The following is a 12,025-nucleotide window of genomic DNA, read 5'->3' as shown; positions in this document are numbered from 1 at the left end:
ATTTTATGGGTTTAATTTTTTGGGTTTATTTAATTTTTTTTTTATTTTCGATTTTTCGTGGTTAATTTTCAATTTAAATTATCGTTTTTTTTTTGTTATTTAATCGAGTTCTATGTTAATTAATCGAGTTATGTATTAATTTTCGATTTTTCTTGGTTAATTATGGCTAGCATTTTGATTTTTCTTGGTTAATTTTCGATTAAATTAATTGTTTATTGGGGTTCATGAATGCGTTTTTTTTTCCAATTTTTTGGGGGATTTCTGGGCTCATACGTTTTATTAATTTTTTTTTTTGTTTTAATTGATGCAGGTTTATTTCAAGAAGCAAGATAAATTGAAGAATAAGATGTTGTATAGGGGTTTTTCATTTTGATGTTGTAATTCTTTTTTTTTTTTATTTATATTGTTATTTTTTTTTTTTATTATACCGTTGTAATTGATTGTTTGATTATCAATTTGTATTGTAATTTTTTTTTATTAAATGTTATTTATCTATTATAATGAATGAAATAGTTTGATTTATATTTCGATGTTGAATTTTTTTAGTTCATTGCTTTTAATTATTTTTATAGTCAAAAAAAAAAAAAAAAAATTTATATACATGTTATTGCCGCCGGTTAACCGGTGGCATTTATGCTAAATTTAAAAAAAAAAAAAAAAATTGGGTAGCATTTGGGCCACCGGTTAACCGGTGGCAATTATCAGTTTTGCCACCGGTTTTGAACCGGTGGCCTTTTGTTCTAAGATTTGCCACCCCCCAACTGACCACCGGTTCAAAACCGGTGGCATAGGGGGGTTTTGAACCGGTGGCCAACTAGTTTTTTCGCCTAGTGTAAGAATGCTGATGGATGTAGTTCTTCTTCTGCCAAAGCTACTATCATCATTAAACACTAGTATAATGTAGTTTTGCTCTTTCGCTTAAATTTCGGTTTTTTGGCGTTTTGTAATTTTGTGGGGTTTTTTTTTTCCTTTTCCTGAGTGTTTGTGTTGTTAATGTGAGTGATTTTCTTTTACATTTTGGTGGGTATGATTGTTGAATGTATGACGTTTTACTTTTTTCTTTTATTGATGATAATGTTATTTTTATTCTTGTTATTTTTCTGTTGTTGAATATTACTTGTTTTGCTTCTAATTCCTTGACGAACTCTCTTTCACTTAGTTTTTCATAACATGGAAAGCTGTTGGTTGTGCAAATGGCTTTACTTGATGTGTTTGAATAGTAATAGTATTAGAATTTCGAGAAATTTTTCCTTCAAACTTTAAGAGGCAATACTTTGTCTTCTTCATTTGGTGCTTCTGTTCGAGTGGGTACTATAACTATTGATGTAATGAGATTCATAATTTATCTTGTTTTGTCTTCCTACACCATAAGGATTCTTTTTGTCGGATATTGGCATATATGTAAATCTCAACTAACTTGCTATATTATAGCATCAATTGCTCAATGCTATGGATTTTAGCTTCAAAAGACGATTCTAGTGTACATATTGTTATATGTCAAGGCAACTCCCCTTTCTTCAAAAAGGAAAAAAAAAAATTGTACCATGGCATATAACAAGAAAAAAAAAGTAACTGGGGAGCACTATTGTAATCAATGTTATAGAGAAATGTGTTGAATTTTTCAATATGTTATCGGTTAATGTTAGTCCTGAACCGCAATATATCTGCATTAGATTGTGAGACAACTCAGGGCTTTTGATACGTGACATATAATAATTTTTTATTAGCTACTACGACAAACGCATAATTATAGATGTTTAAATGCGTACGTGACATGTAAGTGCGATTTCGTTGCTTATGACATAATATATAGAGTTAAGTGATGGAAGATGAAATCACAATTATTTTCTTTAATAATAGCAACTAAGTGGACGCCTTCTAGATATTATCTCCTTCAACATTCTCTCTTTTTTCCTTTTCTAGCAATCAATACAAATCATTCAGGCAAAGGGCTAATGAAGCAAAGGCACTATTCGAGAACAGTGTTCCTGGTATCAATGTCCTAATTAATTCTAATAAGGTTAGTTTAGCAATTACATCTTTCAAATTCATTTGAAGTTTATACTAGAATGTAATCATGTATACACCCTCATATATTATAGCATTACATCAACTTGAATGGCGTAGGTTTTCACATTTGATAAATGGTGTTAACATGTGAGTTTTAATCATATGGTTTCTTACTGACCATATGCTATAAATTTGTTTTTCTTTTGGTATTTTGGTACTTGTGTGGATTTATGTACAGTATTTCATTTGCAGGATTTTTGTTTTTAAAGAGGCTATTTCACAAGCATCTTGTAATGTTGAAAGCAACCATATCTGAATGATATAGATGGATTGAGGTGAACTTACAATATTATGTATAGATTTCCCTCCACTCTATACATTATACAAGGATTGCACCCATCATTTTATCTGTAAAAGAAAATGAGACAGTCACTTAGTAAACTGTTGGGAACTTGATTGTATTTATATTGCAAGGATTTTAATCACTATATCTTTCCCTGAGCTAGAAGATCTAAGTTCCATGTTTATATAGCCTACTAGGAATTATTTTATGTTCATCATGGGATATTCCTGATTTTTCCTGTATTCACTGTGAAAACTTAAAGGGCTTGAATGTCATTATTGTCACTCAATAATTTAGGGATCGACCTCCTATATTTGCCTCTATTATTGTGCATTAATTATAAGCGTTAATGGATTTATATACTTTTTTTTTAATTACTAGTCATGTATAGCTAATTCTTTTAATAAACGCTCTCATTTCAGCTAAGAAAAGGATGTTTTAAGATATAGGTGGAGGATGGGAAGGCTAATGTCAATCTTCAGGTAAGCAATAAGTAAAATCATTATACAGAATCTCATTGTTGTGCTCAAGTATGTCAGTCTTCAGTAATATGGTGCAAGAACAATTGATCTGATATTGTTGTGCTTTAGTGCAGGGGTGTATGCTAATCCTATATATGATTTAACTTTGAAAGATTAGAAAGGTGAAGGCTAAGTTGCTTGCCCAAATTAGTATCATCTAGTAATCATTTATAATTGTTTAGACAGGTTATACTTGAGATTACTTAAATTTCAATATAATGTATTTCAGCATATATAGTTTATTGAGTCCAATGCTTAATTTTTCATGTAACACTGTTGGTTCAGTTGCATATTATTGTTGGATAGTAATTAACGATTTTGTTTTACTCATTCTTCATATGATATGAAAATACCATTCAAACTAATGATGGATCTTGATATGGATGAGGTCGTGGCGATCATCGGTAAGGATATTGGTGGAGAATGATATCGATGTGCTTATGGATCAGGCTTCAATGTTAATAAAAAATATATTTTGCTAGATTATTAGTTATTTGGATCTGTATAAGAAATTCCAGATTTGATGTAACAAGTTAAGGTTGGTGGTGAGCTTACATCTGCTAATCCAAGTCATTTCAAAACTGTGCATATGAGCTAGGAAATAGCGTAGTTGAAGACATTCTCTGTGAGTCGATACTAATTAGGATCTGAATCAAAATATTACCAATGACAGCACATTCAAGATATATCTCCAAATTTTTGCACTGAAAATTAGTTGCGGAACTTTATAAATAAACTTTCGTATCCATTGTTTTGCATGGTGACATCCTTTATCGTTTCAGAAAACATACACAACACGTCAGGCACTATGATGGCCAAAAGGGGGAACACTACCATGGTATATGCATGAAGCCATTGAACATGCATCTTGATTTTACAGAATTAAATTACATTTTACATTTCCCTACCCAATGACTGTAGAGGGAATAGACATCCCAAATAATAAATCAAAGCATAAATCAAAGTGAAGTGGAGTGACTTGCATTCTTTTACCACCATCAACATTCAACCTTGCACCACTATTCTCTTATTTGCGATGTTTGGCTTTGGCTAGTGGTGGTTGTTTTGGTAGTCATAATTTTGGGTTAAATTGACGGACGTATTTGGGTGAACGAAATTTTGATTTGATGGTGGTTGATTGGTTTGCAAATGGTAGTTGTTGTGAGGGTTAGCAGCATGTGATAAGGGTTGACAAAAATTAAAAAATAAAACTCTCTCTCTCTTCTCTGTTCCTAACCCTAAAAAAACCTATAAAACCCTAAAAAGGGCTGCCATGGATGAAATATTCCATGGTAAGCCCCAATTTCCCGTTTAATTGTTGTTTAAATTTTTATGCTTTATTTATTCAATAATTGTCAGTTCCCCTATAGCGGGATTTAGGGTTAGTTACCTTTTGTGGGAATTAGGGTTAATGCCCCTGTGGTGGCTGGAATTTCTAACGCAGGAAGTTCTAATTCGATGATGGCAATTTGTGCGGTGTTGAAACAAACATCAGATCAATGATTATAATTAGTTGAATCAAGTACTATTCAATTCAAGAACTATCAGAGATCGCAAGGCCTCTTTGTAAAAGGTTGTGCAGGACATCGATTCAAGAGACGAGGGTATCCTTCAATGTCAGATCATACACGCAATTATTATAGTTCATTTGAATTAAAATAGTTATTTTTTATTAGGTTCAATATTCATTGTAATTTTTGCTTTTGATTTCTGTTGTACATGTCGTATGTCATGTAATTAATGAAATCATTTCTTTTCCTCAAAAAAAAGAGTTTGATGACAATTTTTTTTTTAATGAAGATAACTAAATTTGTAATAACATCTTATGTGTCATACCTTGTTTCTTTACAGTTTACTCAAAATTTTTGTGCTATTTAGTTCAATGGGATTTAAACCATTTCTATCTTGTTCAATATGTTTTAGACTATATTTCAATCTAATAAAAAATGAACAATGCCAAGTTATGTCTATCAAATTTTGTAATTTATGGTCCACCTAACCCAGCTTAGTCTATTTCGAAAATCGTGTTTGCTTTGACAACAAAAAAATTAGGGAAATTAAGCTGAGGTGCCCCTTAGATTTGGCTAATTTCTCAATATATCCTGTGTTTTGGATACTCCTGACTTGAGGTTTGAGTTTTCAACCTAATATGCACAAACAATTTGGGCTACCATAATTTTCGGAGATTTGCATAATTAGTTAACTCCCCTCGATTGTACTTCCATTTCCGTACTTGTCATTCTCTCACCATAATAAATCACGAGTAAAAAAATCAATAATAACGCATATAAGAAAAATTATCAATTTTTTATAAAACATAAAAATGGAATCATAAAAATCATCATTTTTGTTGTTTAACTTTAGTATAAATAGAGTGGAATAAAGAGACAAGTAAGAGAAACATTTAAAATACAGAATTCATGATAAAAATGCACTTTATTCGCTTTAGCATAGGTTAGGGTATATTGGGTAAAACATCAAGGGTAGCTCAGGCATTTATAGGATTATATTGAGAACTTGGCCAAATTTGAGGGGTACCACATGACATTTTCCAAAAAAAAAAAAAAAAAAAAAAAAAAAACTAAAAACTAAGTTCTAAAATTGACCCGCTTTGACTTGCTGAAACGGATACAAGCCTTCGCTAAGTCTCATAATATTGATGCTCATGCGACTGCTCACATCTTCAATCAACGATTGGATTCGCCAATTGATAAATATGTTAAAATAAAAATATTAAATAATATACAATGTACAACGAATAAATGATAAAATTTGACACATAATACAAAAGTTATTTGGTTTAAAAACAGGAAAAATTGCTCGGAATAATCCCACCTTTGGGACGTCCGCCCAAAATAATCCCACCTTTGGGACGTCCGCCCAAAATAATCCCACCTTTGAGATATTTTTAAATAATCCGACCTTTACACCCAATCCGTTCAAAATGGTCCCAACTGACTTGTAACCGATTGAGTTGGTACTTTTTTTTACTTAGTTTAATGTACACGTGATTGGTAAAAAAAAAAGTTTTAATTCTAATTTTAATTAATTATTATTTATTTTAATTAATTATTTTGAAACAACCACCACCAGCCTGTAACACCCCCAAATCTCCCTTTACCAAAATACTAGTATAATACATATAATTATACCGTAGAGATAGACTTAGGCGTATTACCGCCGCGTGATTACACAAGGCTACTCAACTTACTAAACAAAACAATACTTTGCAGCGGAAACTTCAATACTCTTCATTATTAATAATAACCATAAATAGTTATTAATGTTATGAGTACTAAAAAACAGATACAAAGATCAAAATTCCTAATTTAGTGAAACCAATCCCGGGACTCCAATGCATCAATTATTAACTTCAACCTGAAAATAAGCAACACTGGTTACCATTACGGTAAACAGGGAAAACCAAAACAAAATAAGAAGTACGGGTTAGCAAAATATGCTAACTACGATAAGTGCAAGATAATTAAACTCAATTTATTCGCAAACTTGTTTAAAACCAATTCCGATAATTAATCCAATAATTCCAAACTCATGATTCAAAACCAATTCTCACAATTCCAATCTCAATAATCAATAAAACCAATTCCAATTATTTAAAACCAATTCCTCACATTAAAACCAATTCCTCTCCCAAGTGTGCACACACCCCAAGCTAGCCTTCTTATGTTACAAGGCTATTCTTGAGGAAAGACCCAGTCATGCAAAGTCCAAGGCCTTATCAATAAACCAAATCCGCATAGTGGGATTACCAACATGCTTATAAAGCATAAATAATAATACATCAATGATTAATTAATCCAATAATTCAACCTTTAATAATAATAATCCAAACTCCTTTTTAATAAATTCAACATGCTTTTAAAATCAATCCTTTTAACCATGAATGATAAGTTAATTAATCAAAACATGTTATAAAAATCAATACTCCAATTTGATTATTAAAACCAATCATTTAAACATACTTTTATTTCATAAACCATAATTCAAGTCAATTTAATTCAAGCAACATAAATCATTCAAACATGTTCATTCAAATCGATCACTTTCAAGGTATCTAGCCACCTAACGCATCTTGATCCTTACTTAGCCACAAACACCTCAAAAGAACCCTCAAGTAGCTTGATCAAAAACACCCTACAAATAAATATAACCTTTATCAATATAAGGTTAACAAATAATCACAATAATTAAATTAAAACCTCCCAATTATATATACATGAACCTTAATAATTATTCTCTCAAGAACATAATAAAAATCTATTTTTTATTTAATTAAAACCATTTATTACAATTTTATAAATTTCCCATGATATAAATAATTAATTAAATAAGAGGAAAGGAGAGAACTATAAAAAAAAAGAGAATAGGCAACACTTAAGATTGCAACACTTACAAAAATATTAATCTTAATAATCTAACGCAACAATATTTATTTGTTACCTTGGATTAAAGTAACAGAAAAAAAAAAAGTGTTGCTCTAGACTGTATAAGGCAGTTGCTTAACGTGTTATATTTTTCTTGTTTAAGACAACAAATATAATAACAAAACTATTGTTTGAAAATGTAACATTAATATTTATGTTGCTATCTATGACAACTTAAAAAGACAACATAATTTAATAAATATTGTATTATATATATATAAGCAATTTGCTGGAGTTGGTATATATATATATATTTTATATATATATATATATATATATATATATATATATATATATATATATATATATATATATATTATATTATATTATCTCCTTAGATGGCAACATTTTTCATTTGTTGTCTTTGTAAAAGTGTTGCCTTATGTATCATTTTACCTTGGCTTTCAAAACTGTTGCCTTTGAATAAAAATATGTTGCCTTATGAATACACAACGGGGGCATATATTACGCCTCATATGTGTTGCCTTAGCTACAAGGCAACACTTTTTTTTATATTAGGCAATGGTTTTGCACTGTTACCTTTGCTAAAGAAAATAAAAGCTGAAAAAGAGAAGATCAAGGAGTTGGAAGCAGCAGGTGGTGGTCGGTGGCGGCGGCAGGTGGCGCTGCTCGGTGGTGGCGCAAGGGAGGAGAAAGAAAATAAAGAAACGAAGAAAAGAAAAGAAGAGAAAATGATGAGAGAATTTGAGGGAAAATTATGAGAATTGTGTGAATGTTTGATCATGAAATAGAGGAGTATTTATAGGCTAGCATGTGTATGAATTATGGTAGGAAAATGTAGGAAGAATTATGGTAAGTAGGGTTTAAGGGATTACTTGGAGATGTGAATAAAAGAATTAAGGAAGTTTCAATATTAAGGTGATTGTGTTTAATTGAATATGAAAAGTGTGTATGTCATGAAACTTAATATGGTAAGAGGAATTACTTGAAGAATAATTAAGGAGGACATAAGTAGGAAAATAAGATGGCTATATATTTAAGAGATGAAAAAATAGAATTAAGGAAAATAAGAGATTTTAAGGAGATAATTAAAAATACAAATTACCAAAATATTGGTGGCCGAAATTTTTGAGCTTTCCTAAGCTCATATTTTCGGCCCTCCTCTTTAGCATTTAGGAAATTATTTCGCTAGTTTTAAGGAATTAAAAATAATTGTGTAAATAATATTTATTGTAATAAATAATTATATAATAAAATACCAATTATTCACCAAATAATTTAACTAAATAATAAAATCAGATTTGCACACTAGAAAACCCGAAATTATTAGTCAATCAAATGGGATTTTTGGACCTTATTAAAATAATAATAAAATATAGCTTTTGCCTTAGTCAAAATATCCGAAATATATAAATAAGCTAGTTTTTAAAAAAGGATAAATGGATAATAAATATTATCCAAAATAATGAATTCAAGTATTATTTTGGCTCCAAATAATAAATTTAATAAAATACCCTTTTTATAAAATAATTTCTAATTAATTAATTAGGAAAATACGTATGAAAATACGGGGTGTTACACAGCCCCCAGCCACCTCCCCATCGTCACCACAGCCTAAACGAGACCCTTCGCAGTGCCTAGACCCCAGATTCCTCGTGCTGGTCGCTGCTCCTCCTACTACCCCGTCCGTCGCCTCTAAACCACGACAATGGTGGTGATGGTGGGGTGAATGTGATGGTCAAAAATAATGGCGATTTGCTTTGAATTGATTGAAATTCGTTTTTCTCTATTTAGGGGCACTTTGCTCTGATTTTGGGCGGCAATGATGGCCAAAATATGCGTGGTGTTGTTGTCAATTGGTGGGTGCGGCCGTGAGGGCTGTAGCAGTAGCTCGGAGTGTGGGGTAGAGAAGAGTGGAGATGGCGGCTAATTGGTGGTGTTGTTTGGCGCGGTTTGTGTTGTTGTGGTTGCGCGGAGATAGGTGGTGCGGGCTGCTAGTTGCAATGGAGGTGAGAGTGAGGTTTTGGTGAGCGTGGCTGGTGGTGGTTTCAGGTGTTGTTGGTGTTGTGAGGTGAGGCGATGTTAGAATGAAGGGCTGCTGTTGTTTACAGCTGATGCTTGGTGGTAATTAAGGTGGCAGTGGGGGAGTGGAAGTGTGGAATAGGGGAGAGCTAGGTGGTTGTGAAGGATAATGAGAAGGGCAGGGGTTGCCAGCGCAGCAGCCTCCCAGTGGCGGCGGCAGGGGCTACGGGCTGGGTTTGTTTTTTTATTTGATTTTTTGCAGTTTTTTTTTTAAAAAAAAAATTTTAAAGGTTTTTTTTTTTGTTAATTTTTTTAATATTACTTATTTATTTTTTGACCTATCACAAGCTGCCACGTGTCGGGTAACCTGGTATAACAAGTTATACGACCTGTTGGGACCATTTTGAGCGTATTATGTATAAAGGTCGGATTATTTGAACATAACCCAAAGGTGGGATTATTTTTAGCGGACGCCCCAAGGTGGGATTCATCCAGGCAATTTTTCCTAAAAAATATTAAAAAAAGGTGCATCGCACGAGGTTCAAGTGATGTATAAAGATTGGATTATTGTAGGGGCGGAACAATAATTTTATTATTAGAGGGGCAAACTTAATATATGTCTTTATTTCTTTTTTTGAATGGAAAAATTAGAAATAATTCCAACTTTCATCAATTTTGTTAGAATAATCCCAACTTTGGATTATTCTGGAATAATCTTAACTTTGGGGATTTCTTTTTTTTCATCAATCCCAAAAACCGATGACCGGTTAAATGGGTTTATTATTTTTTATTTTTTAAAGTGACACATGTCACAACTGAATAGGCTAAAACAATTTATAAAAAAATAAAAAAAAAACCCAACCAAACCCCAAAATCCCAGCCACCAGCAACCGCAAAAACCACCGGCCAACCCCAACAACCACTAGGCCAACCCCAAACGGCGGCGCTAATTCCCCTCCCCCTACCCCAATTTCCCCCCCTTCCCCTGCGACGTTTTCCTACTCGCCGCTTTCCCCTTCCCCTCCCCCAGTTTTGCACTCCCCATTTGCTGCTTAAAACCTCCTTTCCCAAACCCGAAAATCCCCAATAAATCCTCCCAACTGTCGAAAACCCTAGCCACTTAGGGTTTCGGGGTGATGGGAAGAACGATTGGGGGGTTTTTGGCAGTAAGGAGGGGTTTCATTGGTGGATTTGGGGTTTCGCGGTGGTGGATTTGGGGTTTTGGTGGTGGTTTTGTGGGGAATGGGGGATGTTTCGGGGAGGAACACGGCGACGCGATGGAGGTTGCTTCACGCGGATGGCCATCGACTAATGTCCGGCAGGCTGGGCAGTGAAGTGGTTGTTAGGGTGGGCCGGTGGAGGAAGATGAGGTTGACTGGTGGTTGGTGATTTTTGGGATTTTTGTTATTTTTTTTTGTTTTAAATGTTTTGGACCAATCAGGGCTTGGCACGTGTTAGTTGAATTGATATAATGGGTCATTGACTTTTGTTGATCGGTTTGGAATTGAAGAAAAAGAGGAGCCCCCAAAGTTCGGATTATTCCAGAATAATCCAAAGTTGGGATTATTGTAGCAAATTTAATGAAAATTGAGATTATTTTTTCTAATTTTTTCTTTAATATATGTCTTTATAAAATGTAGAAACGTGAAAAAACAATAAGATCAAGTATAATTTTTTTTTTTTGACAAGAAGATCAAGTATAGTTAAAAATAATGAAACGAATAAAAAAATACGAGTAATATCTTAAATAAATGTTAGGGACAAGCTTTAAACCTAAGAGCTCCAAATTAAATTATCTACTCTAGTATTACCAACTCCACCATGGTACATTCAACCTAAAACTAGTCTGTAGCCCGGGCGATGCTCCGGGTTATTTTTTGTAACGCTTGTAATGAATAGGTATGTTCATTCTTTATTATTTATTTATTCAATATTTGTTTAAAATTTATAATAGTTTTCCATTAAACCTTTGAATAAATTATTTATGAAACAACTATGGACTAATTATACAAACATGTTCTTGTAAAAAAATTATATAGACATGTCCTTTGTAAATAATTTATAAAATGATGAAAATAAAGACATAATTAATATCAAATAATTAAATAACTAAAATTTACAACGATAGTTAAATTTTCTTGCTTGTATGTATTATCTCGATGATCATAATTAGCAAATAATAGGATCAAATTTTATTATTTTTTTTAAGAATGGCAGTGATTAAATGTTCTGATCCCATCCAATCCATATACTCATACATTTATGAGTCGAGTATTAAAAACATGATTAATACATAGATGAGATGGTAAGATATCTAATGCATGTTTTTGTGGTTGTGAGTTCGAATCCCATGATAGACATTTTTATTAGAATATGCTCATAGTTGAAAGATGACATGGCGAGGGTGCCACGTGGCACATAAACGTTTTTAGGAACACTTTTTAATACTCCCTCCGTTTCATAATGTTAGTCCCATATGAAATCAATCACATAATATAAGAAAAGAAACATATTTGGAATCTAACATTAAAGTACAACATAATTCATAATTAGTTTGCCTTATTTAACTTTTTAAATTTTTTATTAGGAAATCACAAGTCATAATTGCATAATTTAAGATAAATATTTCTTTACTTAGAGTCATGTCATTAATCCACTACTTATTAATTCCAAAAAAAAATCAAGTTATAAATGAAATATATTCAATATGGGTATATCATTTT

Source organism: Chenopodium album, chromosome 23 (assembly GCF_948465745.1).
Source record: "Chenopodium album chromosome 23, dcCheAlbu1.1, whole genome shotgun sequence".
In the NCBI taxonomy this organism is placed as follows: domain Eukaryota; kingdom Viridiplantae; phylum Streptophyta; class Magnoliopsida; order Caryophyllales; family Amaranthaceae; genus Chenopodium; species Chenopodium album.
The sequence above is the reverse complement of the archived record's forward strand: the minus strand, read 5'-3'. Positions refer to the sequence as shown.